The sequence below is a fragment of the Microtus oregoni genome, unplaced genomic scaffold (assembly GCF_018167655.1).
Source record: "Microtus oregoni isolate MIOR12 unplaced genomic scaffold, Mior012 000007F_ref0000211, whole genome shotgun sequence".
Taxonomy (NCBI): domain Eukaryota; kingdom Metazoa; phylum Chordata; class Mammalia; order Rodentia; family Cricetidae; genus Microtus; species Microtus oregoni.
Window position 1 is genome coordinate 15932368 of NW_024543066.1, and position 19193 is coordinate 15951560.

General features: G+C 46.3%; 1 protein-coding gene across 4 annotated transcripts in view; it reads right to left on the reverse strand.

Annotated features, from left to right (window-relative positions):
- Positions 1-19193, reverse strand: part of Nck2 (NCK adaptor protein 2) — a 118975-nt gene that overhangs the window by 46407 nt on the left and 53375 nt on the right. For all 4 annotated transcript variants that reach the window (XM_041656134.1, XM_041656136.1, XM_041656133.1 and 1 more), the window contains exon 2: positions 5049-5250. The gene's annotated coding sequence lies outside the window, so the exon portion shown is untranslated. The remainder of the gene's footprint in view (positions 1-5048; positions 5251-19193) is intronic.

Consider the following 19193-nt stretch of genomic DNA (forward strand, 5'->3'; position numbering starts at 1 on the left):
AATTACCTTGGCCCAGCTCCAAAACTGCCACTGGGATCCCTGCCTCTCCCCCAACTCCTTCTCACTGTCCCTTCTTTTCCTTCACATGTTTCCGAAAAGGATTCTTCAAATCCTATTTACTAGCTGGAGATTTTCCTATGGGGGCAGGAATAAAAAAAAAAATCAAATCAAAGGAAGCTGATGTAAAAATGAAAGACTTGGGCGCAGGGAAGGACACACCCAACCTCCTGAAAGCCAGGAGTCCAGGTTCAAGGTCAGCAAGTACTAGGTTGTCGCCTCCAGGGCTTGTCAGGAATGTTAACAGAACTGTGAAGAGGGGAAGAAGACCAGAAGCAGGCCTTGGTTTGTTTACAGGCTTACCGCACGTATTCACCTAGCACATGAGGCGATCTATCCGCAGTAGAGGCCAGAGATGCAGCAGAAAGGGCAACCCTCTTGCCAACCCTACCAGGGTTCTGCAAGCATTCCATTACGGCAACCATGGAAGAGGCAATGCTATAGGGCTTTTTTTTTTTTTTTTTGCACGCAGCTGTAAATGCCTGCTGAGCAATTATTTAATCAATTATTACAGACCTGCTCCCTATAAAACCTGCAGGATCAAAGGCTATGGTCCTCCTTGGGCAGCAGCTGGTGTCTTAAAGTCCTAAGCACGTATCAGGCAGCTTCACTGATAAAGAGCCTTTCTTTTTTTTAAAAAAAAAAAATATTTATTTATTTATTATGTTTACAATATTCTGTTTGTGTGTATGCCTGCAGGCCAGAAGAGGGCACCAGACCCCATTACAGATGGTTGAGAGCCACCATGTGGTTGCTGGGAATTGAACTCAGGACCTTTGGAAGAGCAGGCAATGCCATCTCTCCAGCCCCGATAAAGAGCCTTTCTAAGTAAGTCACTGTAGCAACCGCCAAAACAACAAATGCAGGGCCGCGCTAAAAATAAGGAACAGATCAATCCAAGACGTTCTTTACGTACATTGTTATGATTTGGATATGGCTGAGGCTCCTCCAGGGTTCGTGTGCTGAAATCCCCATGAGATATAAGAAGGAGGTACTAAAGAGACTGCAACTTAACCTATGACACTTAGAGGAATGACCGGAACTAGACAGAAGCATCAAGATGCACATCCATGCATGAATGAGTGTTGCTGGCCTTTCATGAGAACGGAGAAAGGACGGACTGTCTCTTGCATGTGCTTGTGACGTCATGCACAGCCTGGAGACTCTGCCAGCAAGAAGGCCCTCACAGTTGAAGCACCACAACTGTGAGCTAAACAAGCTTCTTTTCTTCATAGATATGCCCCCCAGCCTCGAGAATTCTGTTGCAATAATACAAAACAGATGGTCAGCCTTAGAAAAATTTGCCTTTCTATAAATCAACTATAATGTGAATGTAAGTCGTGAAACGTTCCTTCCGTAATGATCTATCAGTGGATAGTAATCTTAGATGTGAATGTAAGTCGTTAAACGTTCCTTCCGTAATGATCTATCACTGGATAGTAATCTTAGGAATGTCTGGGTGACCGACAGGCTCGGAGTGTTATTTTCTCCTGCACTGTAGAATCTGTGCAGGATGGAATGAGACGGACACAGAAGCATGGCTGGTATCTACATCCCAAGATATTCCTAGCCGCCGCTGACAAGCCAGGGAAATCCAGTGGAAGGTATTTCTCCTCTCAGGATAGCACACAAAGGTCTCGCGGCATCCACTCCACTAAGGGACAGCCACCTCCCACAACAGGGAATTTCAGTTCTCAAGTGAAATGCTGAGTGATCATCTGTAAATAAAACGAGCTGAGTGTGAAAATGGGGCGTGTGCATCCCGTCTCCATGGTCCCCATTCTCCAGAGCAGGCAGGCTAGATAAGACCATAGGGCAGGAAAACACAGCCCTGAAAATGAACTCAAAGACCCTATCCTCCCCAGACTGCTCCCTAAGCCCAGGCCCAGTTTAGGCCTAGCAACCTGGTATACGTATCGGGTACCCAATAACTAGGAACCGCATCCAAGAAGTACCGTTCCAGTCACCATTCTTCCTAGACGTAGTCTGGCACACTGAGGATGCTCTCCCATCACTGTGCTTCCTTCCTATTGGCACTTCAGAAAGTGTATCTCTAGCCCCACACACCAGTGTCTCTAGGACTCATACCCACTCAGGTCACCAAGCCTGGCCCGTGCCAAGCAGGACAATTAGTCTCTACCCACTCGTCCTTTCAGTCCATCAAAATGGATCCAGTGCAACATCCCTGGGCCTTCCCAGAGGACAGTGCTTCTCTGCTCCTGACGGACAGGTTATAGACACAGGGTAGTGTTGACCAAGGTTTTCTGTCCTGCCTGGTCCTGAAGCTGTTAAGACCCAAAGAATCACACAGAGGTCTACATTAGCTATAAATGAATTGGCCTATTAGCTCAGGCTTCTTATTAACTCATAACATATATTAGCCCATAATTCTTGTCTGTGTTAGCCTCGTGGCTTGGTACCCTTTTCGGCAAGGCAGTCACATCTTGCTATCTCTGCGGCTGGGTCACGACTGCAGAATGAGCTTTCCTCTTCCCAGAATTCTGCTGTTCTTGTCATCCTGCCTCTACTTCCTGCCTGGCTACTGGCCAATCAGCATTTTATTAAATAATTTTAATAAAACTGTATTTTATTAAGATGCAGTTGATAGGGTACAAACCATCGTCCCACGGCAATACGGCCCATGTAGTCTAGCTGGTCCTGCATAAGCTCTCGCCCTAGCCAGCCAGGACACACGGAAGGTGTCTGGAACTGTATTTTATCTGGTTTTGCAGCTGCTGAAAGGCAGTGTGAAAACAATAATAGCTAAATGGCTTAGACTGTGGCCAATGCTCACAGTGTTTAATACACGACCGCTCCACCTCGAAACCCCAAAATTAAATGCTTTCTGTATAGATCTCATCCCTTATGAAATAAACAGAGCCCTTGAAATCACTGGCTGACCGGCATACTGCACCGGCCGAGTGTGCAGGCTGGTTCCGAACCAGGAGTCCATACAGTCCTCTCCCTGCTCAGTACAAACTCTGAGTCTGTCACTGTCACCGACGGATCATTAAGAACTCCTTCATAAGCAGTGCCAGTCTGCTCCTGATGAACCATTCATGCATTCTGGTGACCAGATCTGAAAAGCTCTAATTTCTAACTTACATGTCCATGAAATTGAACAAACGGATTGACAGCTGACCACATTTACAAACGACTTGAATCCAATAAGGCTCCACCTCAGTGACCATTTCTAAGACCATGAGGAGTTTGAGAAGTTTCGTTTGTGGGCAAACCTGCTCTGATCAGGAAGCTCCCTACCCCCATGGGCTAGTCAAGGGGAAGTGGAGGGCCCTGTGAAGGCAGGAGGGGAACCGAAGCTCAACAGCGCCCTCCGTGGGCAGTGATGTGGTAACAGTCATGGGGAGGGCTGGGAATGGGGTTCCAAGGCCCGAGTGTCACTCATCTCTGGATTCCAGGCCAGCACCTAATTCTGAAGCCACCTCAGGCAGCCAACACATCTGGGACAGTGAGCCACTTCCTCCACAGGAAACCATAAAGACGTCAAGGTAGACAGGCACTGGGCACTTCATTAAGGGCACCCTCACAAAATACAGCATTATCAACATTATGGCATTCTAAATACCACACACTGTAACAGGCATAGCTAGGCCATCAATACGTTTCCGGACAAATGTTTTAAAAAAAGCATCAAGGAGAAAGCACGTTCACAACAAGGTCTTTCAGTGGTCGTTTCAGACCAAATGAGAGAGAACTCCAACTCGGATATAGGTACATTTACAGAAATCATTATGCCAAACTCCACAGACCAAATCCTAGGTTTGAGACTATCTCAAGATGATCTAAATAACAGAAATAGTATGAGATTTGCATGGGAAGAGAAGGATAATGGGTGGTGCGAGCCCTGCATTCTGAGGCAACCCTCTACAGACAACAATATACCTTTCTCACGAGGTATTTCTGTCAGCCAGAGGAAACACAAGATGAACTAAAGGCCTCAAATGACTACTCATGGCCAAGGTATTTTTGTGGTCTGGGGGTATAGGTCATGTATAGAATGGTTGTCTAGAATATATCAATCCCAGCACACTCACACACAGATGGACCGCCCTCCTGCCCTCCCTCCCTTTCCTCCCTCCCTCCCCCTCATATATTTGTCACACAGCCTCATCTTTGTCCACCGATATCACTGTGGGGACTCCGTGGTACTGGCCGCACAAGGTCAGTTACTGCCAGCACTTCCTTCTGATACAGCTGGAGCGCACCGCTCACACAGACCCGTGAAGCAATCCTAGGAATCTATTGTTTATCTGCATCTCTTCTGATGTGAACATACCCTCTCAGCACCAAGCTGGACTTGAACCTGACCAGGCTGAAGACTACTATCCTCCCTGTTGTACACTTCTAGTCCCCAGTTAGTACACAGGCAACCTCAATTCAGAGAACATTCCAGAACATCATTGCATGGGAGGGATATGTGAACTGGTCTGCATACTTCTACTTAAACACTGGAAACTACCTGCTCTAAGTCAGAACAGTGACAACCTAGTTTTTGAACTATGTCCCGTCAGAGCTTAAATTTAATGCATTTAAACAAATCAGGGCCATCACCTACTGCTGTAGTACTAGTTTAATAACTACGATGCAGGGGGCTGGAGAGAAGCCTCACCGGTTAAGAACACTTGCTACTCCTGCAGAGGACCTGGATTCAGTTCCCAACACCCACACTGAGTTTCAGGGGCTCTAACCCCTACTTTTGAGCTTCACAGGCCCGAGGACCTGGATTCAGTTCCCAACACCCACACTGAGTTTCAGGGGCTCTAACCCCTACTTTTGAGCTTCACAGGCCCTAGGGCATACACATAGTGTACACAGACATACAAAAACACTCATAAGTATCAAGTAGAAAATATTTAAAATTTTAAAACCAAATAACTGCTATGCAAATTAAGCACTCAAGGAAACCTCCCCCCTCCCCCCCAAACAGCCAACTTCTTTTGCCTCTTTTATGCAGAAATCTGCAGGCTTACCTTTGGCACACAGTTGCAAGAGGTGACTGGCAAAATGTAGTACTCTTCAAAAAGATGAGTTTTCTTTTGTTTTGTTTTTTCCTGCTGAGGACACCTTGAAGGTTACAAAGCTGCAGTGATCCTCTAAGCTCTCGAGTCAGCTGGGACCTCAGCAGAGAAGTATGAGCCCACGTGGTACTCGTAGGAGAGGGACCTATGGGCTCTGTAGAGAAAGAGAAAGGCTGTATTAGAAATTATAGAACCAAAAAGCACATTTTAGGTGCGCTTGCTTCTTTGAGCTCAACTAACAGAAAGGTGGGGGTGGGGGAGACACTGGTGAAACAGGACAAGGCTGGGGAGACAGGCCCAGCAGCTCAGAGGGTTTATGCTCTGGAAGAGGACCAGCGTTTGGGCCCCAGCACCCATGCTGGAGGCTCACAACTGCTTATAACTGCAGCTTCCAGAGGACCCAATACCCTATTCTGGCCTTAGACACCTCTTCTCACATGCAAAAACATACACGCGCGCGCGCGCGCGCACACACACACACACACACACACACACACACACACAATTAAAACTAAAACTCATTTTAAAAAAATCCCAAAACACCTGGTAATTGATTGCTCAGGGGAAAACTCCTCCACACTGAGAAACATCCACCAAACATGAAGACTCCTTTGTCACCTTCCCTCCTCCACAAGCTCCTCTGCAGGGGCCCAGGTCACACCCAGGAGCACAGAAGTAGCAGGTGAAGAAATGGCAATGGGGACAGACTCCCAGGCATCTCCGGCCCTCTTCTCTACTCTGACCTCTCAAAACACTGCTGCCCCAAAAAGAAGGAAGGCTTTCAGATGCAGAGGGAGGGAGACCACACAGGGCCCTGTCTGCAACTGAGCATCTCTTACATTGGTGACTGAGGTGTCACCAACTGAATCCCAGTCCAAAGGCTAAAGGCATCCCTGACCATACCGGGAATCTGTGACCAGCACCTCAAAGTTACGGGGTAGTTAAGAGGCAAGCGGCCCCTAGAGGAGGCCACCCGCTCGCTCTCCTGTCTGTCGAGCTGGCCGAGCATTCACTGCCCACACACTTGTAAGCACTTCTGGTTTCCTCTAGCTTTTTCAAGGGGATTCTGGCATGCTCTGCAGATTCCCATGTGAATTCACTGGCATCTTTAATCACACTTCCAACCCAGAGGGGACCTGTCTTGACAGTTCACTCAGAGGAGATCTATAATTCACCCCTAAGATGATAATGCCCCAAAAATGTTAAAAAAAAAAAAAAAAAGAAAAGAAAAAACCCACAGAAAAACTGAATTCTATTTTACTTGAATAGGAAGTGATAATTCAAGCAGAACCATCATAAAGCGTTACAAGGCGAGTTCATAAATTTTGATTTAAAAATGAATCCCTCTCTTTGCATTCTCTAGTTCTATCTCAAGAACTGGATGGTTTTAATAGTATGATTCACTATAAGGAAAAACTATAAGCAAATACAATGAAAATCCTAGGTGCCTTTCTCTCCGTCAAGTGTTTCCCGTAAGATGAAAGGAAGCGCTGGCATCTGGATGTGAGTCCTTAACCTACGGCTGACACCAACGACCTTACTATGTGACTTACCTGTGACCCTGTCAACCATCTCTGTATTTCTAAGTTCCAGGTGCTATTCTAGAAGGATGGATTTTTAAAATTTTAACTGAGAAGAGGTGCTTGCCCGAAGCCAGGCTTTCTAAAGACAATTTGTGCCGCGGTTGGATCTAATAACCTTCCAGGACACCCATGAATGACTCAGTTTTACAGGGTGTTAACTCCCTTGGGGACGACGTAGGTCAGCTTTCCGTTTCTGTAACAAAATACCCAGGATAATAACTGACTTTGATGGAGGAAAGGTTTATTATGGCTAGGGGTATTAGAGGATTTAGTCAGTGGCAGGCTGTTTCCGGGCTGGTGGCAAGGCAGAACACGATGGAAGGGAACAAGGTAGAGAGCAACACTGCTAACCTCACATGCGATAGAAAGTGACAAAGAGAGGAGGTGGCCTGGGTCCCAATATCCCTTTCAGGACTCAGGAAAGGGGACCCACCTCCCTTACAGCCCTCCTAATGCTGTGACCCTATAATACAGTTCTCATGTTGTGGTGACCCCCTGCCATAAAATTATTTTTGTTGCTACTTCATAACTGTAATTCTGCTACTGTTATGAAACATAACATAAATACCTGTGTTTTCTGATGGTCTTAGATGACCTCTGTGAAAGGGTCATTCGACACCCCCTCCCTAAGAGTCACGACCTACAGACTGAGAAACAGTTTTCTAGACCCTACCTCCTAAGTGTTCCCCTAGTTCCTAAAGAAACCATAAGCTGTAGAGGAGACCTTTGACTCACGGTCTTTCGGGGACATTTAAGATCCAAATCATAGCAGGGACACTGAGGGTCATCCTTAATTGGCTTTTCAGACAGAAGTTCACCTGGTCTTTGCACACCTTGCTCCTCCTGAAGGTGAGTGGAAAAGAAATGCCTCTAACAGGAGCAGAGACCTGGGAGCACCATAACCACTGGCCTCAAGCAAAGCTATGAGCTGGAAACCCTTGGTGTCTAATGTTTGGACAGGTCCAAACACAGTGCCTGTCAGTACCCCAGGCAAGGAAAAGCAAGAGGGCTCAGGGCACGACTTGAGATGGTGAAGTAGCCGGGATGGCGATTAAACTGCCAAGAAGCCATCCTAAGGTTTCAGAGGCCCATCTTTAGGCAAATGTGAGAAGTATTTACAGCATTTTCCACAAGACAAGCAACAGGCTGTCAAACCATCCGCGCACCAGAAACAGGAAGAAAGGCTGACTAAGACTTCTCCATGGGTGTCAGTTAAGTTCACTTCTGTCCCTGTTGAAGCTGGGACTGTCAGTTTACACAAAACTTTGGGTAAGCAAGAACAATTCAAACCAGGTCTTTAGTTATAACAAGCTATGATCTAAAACACATTGCTATGTAAAAACTATCTGCCTGCTAGATAATCGCTATCAAGTGCATAGTCACAAGCAGAGTACAAAGACCTCACCAAAGAATTTATTCAAGGACTTCCTGCAAGTTGTTATATGGAAAGACAAGAAGATTCGAAAAGTGTGGATATGTGTGCTTTTTTAAAAAATATATCTGCACTCCCTTAGAAATAAAAAAATAAGACCAACATTTATACTGTATTTATCTTTAAAAAAAAAACACTTTAACTTGGACCTTAGTAATATTAACATTTTCCCCTGTAAAATCCAAAGGTGGATCTGTTCTGATTCCCTATTAACACTGATTTTCTTCTGCTCCATCCCTTGGGCTTACCACAGTCTGTTCAACTCTTAAGAGAATGTTCCAAATTGCAAACCCTGGCAGTGCTCTCACACCCAAGTTCAGGAATGGGCACAAATAAAAGCGCACTGCAAGTAGACCTCAACCATTGTTTCTGTCGTTGCTTTGTCTTGAGACAGGGTCTCTCCATGTAGCCCTGGCTGTTCCGGAGCTCACTATGTAGACCAGGCTACCTAGGAACTCAAAGAGATTGATCTGCTTCGTTCTCAAGAGTGCTTGGATTAAAGTCACACACCAACACATCTGGCCATTCCAAACTTCTAAAGGCTCGCTGCAGCCTGTTCTGTGTGGTGTGGGGCTACTTCCTGCCAATCTAGGGTTTGATATGAATCCCCAATGCTGACATCCATAGCTTCTCTCTAGTTTGGTCACTTGGGGTTAACACAAGGGTCATGTATGCATATTTTATAGGCTTGCTACTACTGGACATCAGGACCCCCTTTGCTTCAGAGATGGCCAACCTGTCCAGGTGGTTACCAGTAAAAGCTAATCTTCAGAAAGCTCTGGAAAGCCATTTTTCCTCCCTGTCTCCCCGACAGACACACAACAGTGGGCCAAGAAGAACAAGCAGTGGTTCCACTGACACACCCACTGTGGCTGACCTCAGCCTCAGCAAGTTGCACAGCAACCTGGGAGCCCATGCACATCCTTCTGACTGGAGCCAGTCCACAGGAGCCAGCAGCTGCAGTGGGAATGGATGTTCTCTCCATGCAGGGACCACCATAAAAAGGCTAGCAACTGCTGTTGAAGACAACCACCTTCCTGGAGCGCTTCCTATTCTAAAAGACTGGCTTCAGACTCAAACCAGGCAGACGTGCCAGGCTTTGTGGAGACTGAAGCCCAGGAGGGCTGCACGGTGACTTCAGTATGTTAATGCGACCACGAAAGACCTGCTGAGTAACAATGTCTGCTTGGGCTGAAGGAACACACAGCACAAGGCCCAGGTATGTGACTAAGCATTCCTTGTGTAAGCTTAAAAATATTTCTGATTCTGAACTATCTGCAGAGATGTTACTGGGTTTGTAGCTCTAATCCAAAGATCTGAAATTTAAAATATACCGAAATGTGAAACTTTTGAGCACCGAAAGACTTCAGAGTAGGAAAGACCGAGGGAGACTGTAAAACACAGAAAGACCCCCACCTCTAATCAAAAGACAGCAATTGTATCCTTTATATAAAAAGAAGAGGTCATGTGAATAGCAGAAGCCTCCAGGCTCTGAAATGCCTCCTTGCTACACCTTACTCCATGGAAGACACTGACTTCTGATAGTGAATAGAACAAGTCAGCCTGAATGGTTTCTCTTCAGTCCAGCCCTGGCTTCCCTGGCTGAAGTCAACCCTGGGCCTGAGCAGCTCAGAGCTTGTCAACCTGAGTCAACCTCAGCCAACCTCAGCACTGTCTATCACCCCTAGCACCAAAAAGGCACCAGTCAGGATCCCAGGATTCCAAAAGGTCCCAGAGAACCCCGGCCTTTCAGTCAACAGAAAGCTCACATGAGACAGAAAAGTATCAAGTTTTCTCTGCTGACCCTAGTATATCCCAATTCTGAAGAGTAACACTGTTATCAGATTAGAAGGCATTCCTGACAATGGGAAGGAAAAGCCAGTATTGAGTCTAACCTCTGGAATATTGGTTTCTGCCTTCAAATATCGTAGAAATAAGAAAAACAAAACTGCAAACAGTGGGTCAACCACATATAATTACAATTAAAATATGGAACAAAACAAAGGAGCTACCAGTGGGTGAGAAGCACTGAGCTGCAGTCCCAGATTAGCAAATGTATTGATGCTTCCTTACACACTACGAGAGTGTGTGTGCGTGTGTGTGCGCGCACACACACACACATACACATCTTATGGTTGTTCCTCAGGAACTGTCCACCTTGACACCCATCCCCCTCAACCCCCCCCCCCCCCCGCCACCCTTGAGACAGAGTTCTGGGACTCTCTGCTCAGGCTGGGCTAGCCAGCAAAACCCAGGGATACTCTTGTCTCCAACTGCCTGGTACTGGGATTACAAACACACACAACTATGCCTAGCTTTTTATACAGCGGTTGACGAAGTAATGCAGATTTTACTTTTTCAGTGAGAACTCTACCAAGTATGGTCTCTCTCCAGCCCCTTCAGGACCCTTGAGGACCTGATAGGACACCCTCAAGAATTCTGTTGTAAATGATAATGGATCTTACACTATCAAATTTTGATCATGAGGCAACCAAGAGTTTTTGAAAGCATGTCTAAAACAACAAAGTTATAATGCAATCGGAAACTGAACTCGAATGTAAATGTTATTATGATCATCTGCAACACAGGCTCGCCCATACACGGTGGATTCCCTCCTCTGCTGAGGCATTTCCCTACACCTCCCCTTTAGTTCAGCCCACACCCCACTCTTGTAATCAGGAGCGCATCTAATAAGGCCTCTCAGCAGCTCCATGAGAATCCAATTACACCCAGGATTTGGAAAGGTTCACCAATGTTCTTTTCTTCCATGTTTTGGTTTAGTTTGTTTCTTGATACTGGGTATAGCAGCCCAGGCTAGCCTCAGACTCAAGATACCACCCCCACCCCCATACTTCTGTCAATACAGGTGTGAACGCCACAGGGTTTAGTAATAGCCAAGGTGAGTCCAACAATAACAAAAGCATGCTGACAGAAAAATACACACACTTTTTTTTTTTTTAAGGAGGAAGGGGCAATGAATTCCTACATGACACAATTTAGGCACATTTCATGATTGAGATAATTTAAGGACAAATATATGTCAAACACTGATTACTTCATGACCCTTACCTTTGGGGATTAAAGGACTGAATAAACAGAACTGTAGGAACGGCCAAAGCTGACAATGGTATATAGTAACGGGGCTGCAGATTCTGCCTTTGTCCTGTAACCCCCAAACTCTCAAACATGCACATCACCCTCCCATTAAAACACAAACGAAAATCTCAAAAAGTGAGTTGGGAAGGGCAGACATAGCGGCGCTAAAGTGGTCACAAGTGACAAGTTCGGAATGGGGAGAAGCATCATTTTTCACTCAATTTCAAGGAGAACGCTATGAGAGATCTTTCAGGGGGTGTCTAAGCTAAAATGAAGCAGTTGTGGAGGGGGGGGGTCCTACCCCAGCAGGATGGTGTCCTATGACCAGAGGACGAGGACCCAGGTCTGTACTTGGAAGAAGGACAAAGTGAGTCACAGGAAAAAGGCGGTCATCTTCCAGCTGAGGGAGGCCTCAGAAGAAACCAACCCTCCTAACGCTTAGGCCTTAGACGGTCAGCCTTCTGAACCATGAGAACAGACATGATGCTTAAGCCGCACGGCCTAAAGCGCCTTTTGAATGGCAGCTTGAGCCTTCCCTGAGACTGTCAACTGTAAACTCTCAGGAACTTCAAAATACTTCACGAATGACAGAAGCCTAAGTCAATGGGCACCAAGCATCAAACCACAGAAGCCCCTATCTCGGGCACCGCAGCCCCAGATGCCCTCCCTACCCATGAGTCTCCTCTACAAATGCCTGGCCTTCCTACACCTCCGCAGAGCCTTGGGCTGCCATCCACTGCTGCTGTACTACAGACATGCTGAAAACCATAGAGCAGAAGACAGAATGCACACCCGCCCCATGTGCACCGTCATCCAACCACACGTACACAGCCCTACACCAAGTCCGACTCTATTACTGCATCAAAATAACTAGATTCCTTAATATAAATTTCACAGTTGCACTGTGCGCAAGTCTTTTTATAGCTAATTTATCTGAATGATTTATCTGAATGAGTAGCCCATAAACTACTATCTCTACTCTGTTTTTTTAAGGCACTGTATTTCATTGGAATGATATGTGCTATGATGCTAAGGTGCCCGTTCTACAAGGATATAACATTTGGCATCACATGGATCCAGGATCACCAGTGTTTTACAAAACCCTGACATTTCTAGGAAATTAGCAGTTTAGGCCTAGAGACCCCTTAGATGGGAGAGATTATCTTGATGGAAGGGGTCCCGCCCTGGCTGGGTGCTAGACATGGAGAAACCCCCATTTATTTGGTGCTTTAGCAAGTTCACCCCTTCCTAGCCCTGCCCTAGCCCCTGCCTCTATCCTTACCTACGACTTCCTGGGGGCCAAGGCTCTGTGTTTTCCTCTTGGCTTAGGGTTCCTTCTAGGAAGAAGTAAGCATATAATGTATTTTTCTGGCTGTGAAAGGGCATGTGAAATCTACGGTTAAAAATTACAAAGTCGCCTGAAGCATGGACGAGGTAAAGCTTTTGGTATTTAACTATCTCAAGGAGCCAGTGAGCCTCTGCAGGGGCTGGTAAACTGTAGCAAGTGATTCCATCAACCCGGGGATGTCCCCAGGAAACCCACACCACTCTGGCAAAGTGGCATTTTATGTCCCCGAATAACCCTACTGAGAAATACAGCATCATTTATACCAAATTATATGCTGGTATTATCTTTATGCAGCAACACTGTTTCCTTTCCTTCGTAAAAAAAAAAAAACAGCCTCCCCATAGAGCTCACATTGGTCCTGAGTTTACTCTGCAATCAAGACTGGCCTCAAATTCAGGACCCTGCTTCTGCCTCCCTAGTTCAAGGACGTAGGTGCACCACTATGCCTGGCATTCTCTGTGGTTTTCCTGGCAAAGCTGAAGATTTTTTTTTTCGACACAAAGACTATTTTATTGTCTTCTAGAAACCCAAGCTTCCCTATACCGTACAGTCAATCAAATCAGAAACCTCACAAACCTTACCCCTGCTATTCAAGGAGAGCACCTGAGTGCTATTTTCGAGCATGTATTAATTTAGCCAAACAAATGCTGAGCCTGTGGAGCCTGCCAGCCACACATCTGTGCAGCCCAGAATGGAAAGAGCCAGAGCTCTGTGCTGGTCAGGATCCAGGTTCTCATTCCAGACTCAGGATCACAGCACTGTACTCCAGGTACAAGGGCTACGTCAGGACAGGAAGTACGGCTGGGGACTCTCCCTTACGTCATTGTATAAGCTGCTATGGTCTGATCAGGCCTATGTGTCAAAGGCTTGCTTTCAAGCCTGCACTACTAAGAAGTAGTAGAAGAGTGTTTAAGAACTCTAAGGCTAATGAAAGATAAGAGTGTCCACTGGCAGATAAATGGTAAGAAAATATGAGATACGTGCACACTGAAGAACATTACTTAGCACATGCTACAACATGGGTAAGCTGGAGGACGCTGTGCTCAGTGAAGAAGCCCAGGCGGAGAAAGACAAACAGTGTGGTGGTGTCAGTGCACAGAACAGCAGGGAGCTGGCAGCCAGGGAGTCTAGATGGGATTCGTGCCACCAGGTGAGAAATGGCAGCAAAGACATGAATAAGTTCTGTAGCTCTATTTAAAATGTATTTTAATTTTTTAAAAGGTGATGTTTTTTAAAAAAGCTGATGGTTATAAAACTTAAACATGGAGGTTTCTAATTATTGTAGCTGAATTGAAATGTAATACACTGTGCTGTCTTAATGTATTCTGAAGACTGCCAGAGCAGAGGCGCCCACATTCTTTCTGCATGCCAGACCCCTGGCAACCACGAGCCTGCGTCTGCAGTGTCTTCTCTCTCCTGGAAACATCTTTGTCTCAGCTCCCAACATCACTGTCCACCCAGACCCTCGCTGCTGGGGCTCGACTGCAAGGAGGCTCTTCTGGAAGATCGCCTTCCAGTTCCGTGGAAACCACAGAGCACAGTCCACCATGTACTCAAGTGTCTGTGGAGGAAGAGCCACCACAAAGAAAATGCAGCTTCCCCTGGGCTGTCTGCGTGGCTCCAGACAGAATCTCACACGTTACCAACTTCCAGGTCGCTTTTTGGGGAGTTAGAGAAAGGGGGAGATGACACACGGATGGAATGGAGGGGAGAATGGGACAGGGATGTGGGGTATAGGGTGAAGGGTGTGTGTGTGTGTGTGTGTGTGTGTGTGTGTGAGAGAGAGAGAGAGAGAGAGAGAGAGAGAGAGAGAGAGAGACACTGACATCCTATGGCAGCAGCCCAATTAATGCAATTCATAAAGAACCATTCAGATACTGTGTCTGGGCTGAAATCCAATTAAGCCATTTCTGTGTGAATATCCCCAAAGAGCCACCCACTGAGCCTGAAGAGGAAACAGCTATAAATGCTCAGATTAGCTGTGTCAGCACTTCTGAAACTGAAATCAGACCAGAACACAGAGATGAACACAGAAGGCCTTTTGGCCAGCACAAAGAACCAACAGGCATGCCAAAACCCACCTGGCACCAAGCCAAGCCCCACCCTTGTCCAGCCAGGTCTCAGATATTCCATTTACACACTTTAAAACCATCCACTCCAACTCTACACGGCAATGTAATATACTGGAGGAACACAGTCAAGGGCTGATTTTGAACTTTCTCTGAATTTATCATTTTATTCATCGGCCTTATGAAGTCTATTTTTGAAATTAGTAAATCCCAAATTTCGCCCCTGCTTCTATGCATGTAATCTGTCTCACGAGAAAACGTGCAAGCAAAGCCAACACAAAACTAAAACCAGAAAACTCTGAGGCAGAGGTTTAGGAAGGGCTCCAGTAATGCATTAAATAAGCCCTTCATTTTGCCATCACCAGGTTACACCTGTAGGAACAGGGGTGCTGAGCGTAGACTCTCAAGAAGCAGAAATGCTCGCAGCCCATCTTCATCCTAAGCAAATCCTACCGGAGACTTCCAGAATTAGGACTCATACTGGCCACTGACCAAAGCTCTCCAGTGTTCCTCAGTGGGTAGGGAAACGTAGAGGATATGAACAGAGGGGTCAACTGGAGACACCTGGCCTGGGTGAGGACGCTGGCGACCTTCTGCATGGTACGCCAAGGACACAGACTGTTTCAACCTGGTAGCAACAACCTGCAGGAGTGTAATGCTGAGGCCACACTTAACTCAGGGGCCTTAGAGCAGGGGTTCTCAACCTTCCTAGGGCTGCCACCCTTTGATATAGCTCTTCGTGCCGTGGTGACCCCCAATCACAACATTATTTCATTGCTACTTCATAACTAATTTTGCTACTGCTATGAATCGTAATGTAAATGTTTCTAGAGAGAGAGGGCTGCCAAGGGGGTCGCAACTCACAGGTTGAAAACCACTGCCTTTACATTTGACTTTACATTGGTCACCTTGTTGCCAGAATTAAGCAGGAAGTCTCATTTATTAAGTCAAATGTACTACACACCTGCCAAGTGCAAACACTCTGCAGAGAAGGCACAACGCAGACACTGCCCTGCCCTTCTGAAATAAGCCCAGGCTAGTGGGGGTCAAACAGAATTCCAGGAACACACAGTCTGGCTTCTCTGGCTTCTCTGCTGCAAGAAAATCTATTAAGAAAAACAAACAAAAAACCTAAAACTTTTAGGGTGGTTCTTTTAGCTCGGTACTACACAAAGTATCAGCCTTACAGTAAACACTCTATGGAGACAATCCCAATATTAACATAATTGTTTTAGATAAAACCTAAGAAAGTGTATCTAATCTTCCTTCCCAGAGACTGACCTCAAAAGCCAAAAGGGAACTGTGAAATTTCCTAGAGTCACTTTTCAGAGAACTCTCCTAACTTGACAAGCAGAAACAAGGTTCCCCAAGCATCAAATCATCATCCCAATGCTACTCTTCCAGATACACTTCAAGTTAACTCATTCAGCAAGCACTACGGAACAGACGCCAGCCCTGAGCCTGATACTGCCAACCTTCCCAGCAGGGACATATGCAGGCAGATGAGGCTGCTCCCTGATGCAGGGAACACACACTAGCTTTGGAGTGGGTACTCCATCACACCGCTGAGTTTACAGGGTTACAAAGTACATCTTTCTCAGGAGATGCGAAAAATAAAGAGAAAAGACTGTCATGCAGATGTGTAAACACTAAATAGATTAAAGAACCCCTAAGTGCCATGCCCACAGGAGTTCTATTGCTGCAAGAAAACACTAGGACCAAAAGAAACTTGGGGAGGAAAGGGTGTGTTTCAGCTGATCACTCTCAGGTCAGACTCCATCACTGAGGGAAGTCAGGGCAGGAACCTGGAGGCAGGAGCTGATGCAGAGGCCATGAAGAGGTGCTGCTTACTGGCTTGTTTCCCATGGTTTGCTCAACCTGCTTTCTTGTAACACCCAGGACTACCTGTCCAGACGTGGTACCACCCACAAGAGGCTGGGCCCTCCCACATCAATCACCAATCAAGAAAATGCCCTATAGACTTAATTACAGGCTAATCCTACAGAGGCATTTTTTTCTCAATTAAGATTCTTTCTTCCCCAAATGACCCTAGCTTGTGTCAAGTTGACAAAACACTAGCCAGCACAGAACTCAATCTTCTTCAGATTCCACCCGAGATCAAGCCACTGTGCCCCTGAGAGGAAACACAGAGGGCCAGTAATTCGCCAGTTTCAACTCTTTTAGAAGATGCCCACTTGTCTCCTTCCTGATGGGGGGGACCATTTACTAAGCTCTACTTTCCTGGCACTCTTCTTCAAGGTCCCCCAGAAAACACCCCCAGAGATTCCACCCTGTACCAGGAAGAACACAGAACATGGGAACCTACTCGCTCCCCAGTCAAAGCGCAAGGGCTCTCCTACTGACAGCACCCCTAGCCCTTGAATTTCTACCCATCCTCCGTGATGCTCGCTCTGCCTTCAAGATCACCTCCACCTACAGACAACAAAAATCCAGACGGTCAACCACACTCCTGCAGCAGCAGATGCTGAAAGCTGGCTTTCCGTGACTGTGATCAGAGAAAAATCAACTGCTGAGAAGCAGAGGTTTATTCTGCTTCAGCTTCAGAGCGTGGACCTTTGTCAGTTGCTTTTGCATGGGATGGCATGTCCTAGTTAGGGTTTCTATTGCTATGATGAAACACTTACCAAAAGCAAGTTAGGGAGGGAAGGGTTTATGGGTTTACATTTCCACATCATCGTCCACCACTGAAGGAACTCAAACAGGACAGGATCCTGGGGGCAGGAACGGATGGATGTAGAGGCTGTGGAGGGATGCTGCTTATTGGCTTGTTTCCCATGGCTTGCTCAGTGTGCTTTCTAATAGAACCCAGGACCACTAGTCCAGGGGAGACATCACCCACAATGGACAGGACCCTCCCTCATCGCCCATTAATTAAGAAAATGCTCTACACAGCATTTTTATGGGAGCATTTTCTCAACTGGGGTTCCCTCCTTTCACACGACTCTAGCTTGTGAGATTAGTCATCACAGAACATCACAGTGAGAGCAGGGATGAAGCAAAGCTGCTCACCTCACGGTGCCAGGAAGCAAAAACTGAAAATGAAGAGCCTGAGGTCTGGGCCCCCGTGTCCTCGTGAAGGGTATGCCCCCAAGTGATCTAATTTGCTTCCTTTAGATGCCAACCTAAACCACCTCAAGAAACACAGACCAAAGTCAGACAGAACTTTCTCTCAGACCTGAGCCGGGTTTCAACTTCTACCTGCTAATCACACACATACATGTCTTGGCTTGTGGTACTGGAGTCTGAAGTCAGGGCCTCTTGTACATAATTCCAAACTAGCACTAGCACACATTATCCAAGGATTCATTTCTGATGGTTGCAGTCACTCCCAATTAACCACAGCATGAGAATATTATTGTCTTGACTCAAGAGAGAACATGTTCATGCCAATATTATTATAGAACAAGGGTACAGGGTTCTACTGCTATTAATGTCTTACTGGTGTAATTTGTAATTAAGTCTTATCATAGGTGTGCATACAGACAGGAAAACACAATCTGTCATACACCGCCTTTGTTACTAGCCAATTTCAGATGTGGTCCCCTGAAGACAAGAAAGGGTATACAGCCGTTCTCCTTGCCCTTTGGCACTCAAGTGAAATCCTGGAACTGCGTGCCTCAAGGCTCACAAGCTAAAGAGGAGAAACAGACCTTGATGCTGATAACCACTTACTGGACATACCCTGGGTGCCATGGACACGCATTACTACACTCAGTCCAAACAGCTGCGTGACAGCTCGTTACCCTCATACCCAGCACAGAACTGAGATCGTGTGCACGCGACGGACAGAAACAGGTGGCACAGTCAGAACTCGGTGCCTGCCGCCTTCAGAGTCTGTAACCTTTAACTGTGTTCACTGCCCCTTGTTGACCTAGAGACCAAGGATGACAGATCACACTGTCTCCTCCGGCCACAGGGTGTGTCAGAGGAAGAAGAAACACCTAACTAGCTCCATCCATATGTTCACTGGTGCAGACATATCTAATGACATCTCACCAACAGTGATCCCAAATAAGACTCTCCTGTACCCACTGCCAAACTCTGCACAGGAATGACAGGGATTCTTACAGTCTTTTCACAATGTGTTTGACTTGGCTTTAGCCTCTCTAAATACACACACACACACACACACACACACACACACGATGTCATTAAAAATTTCAGTCAAATTTCTCCCAGACATCCTTAACTTGCTCCTTACAACCTAGAGTATAGTAGAAGTGGGCAAAGACAAGTCCAGGTAGAGACCTGTGGAACATGTGGCTAAACTTACATACTTAGACCTGGGCTGAGGGGAACTACCTGCCCTCTTTCCTATGCTTAACTAATTCAGTGGCCTTCAAGCTGCTACTGTCTTTTCTTATAGGTCATCATGGTACAGCTGGTACAGCTGGTCCTTGGTGTTCATAGGAGGCTGTTCCAAAACCTCCTGGCTGTCAAAACCAGATGCTGAAGTTTTGTAAAATAGCTCTTACAAAAATATTGTGTCATATTTACATGTAACATATGCACGTTCTCCATACATATACCTAGATTATTTATTTAATG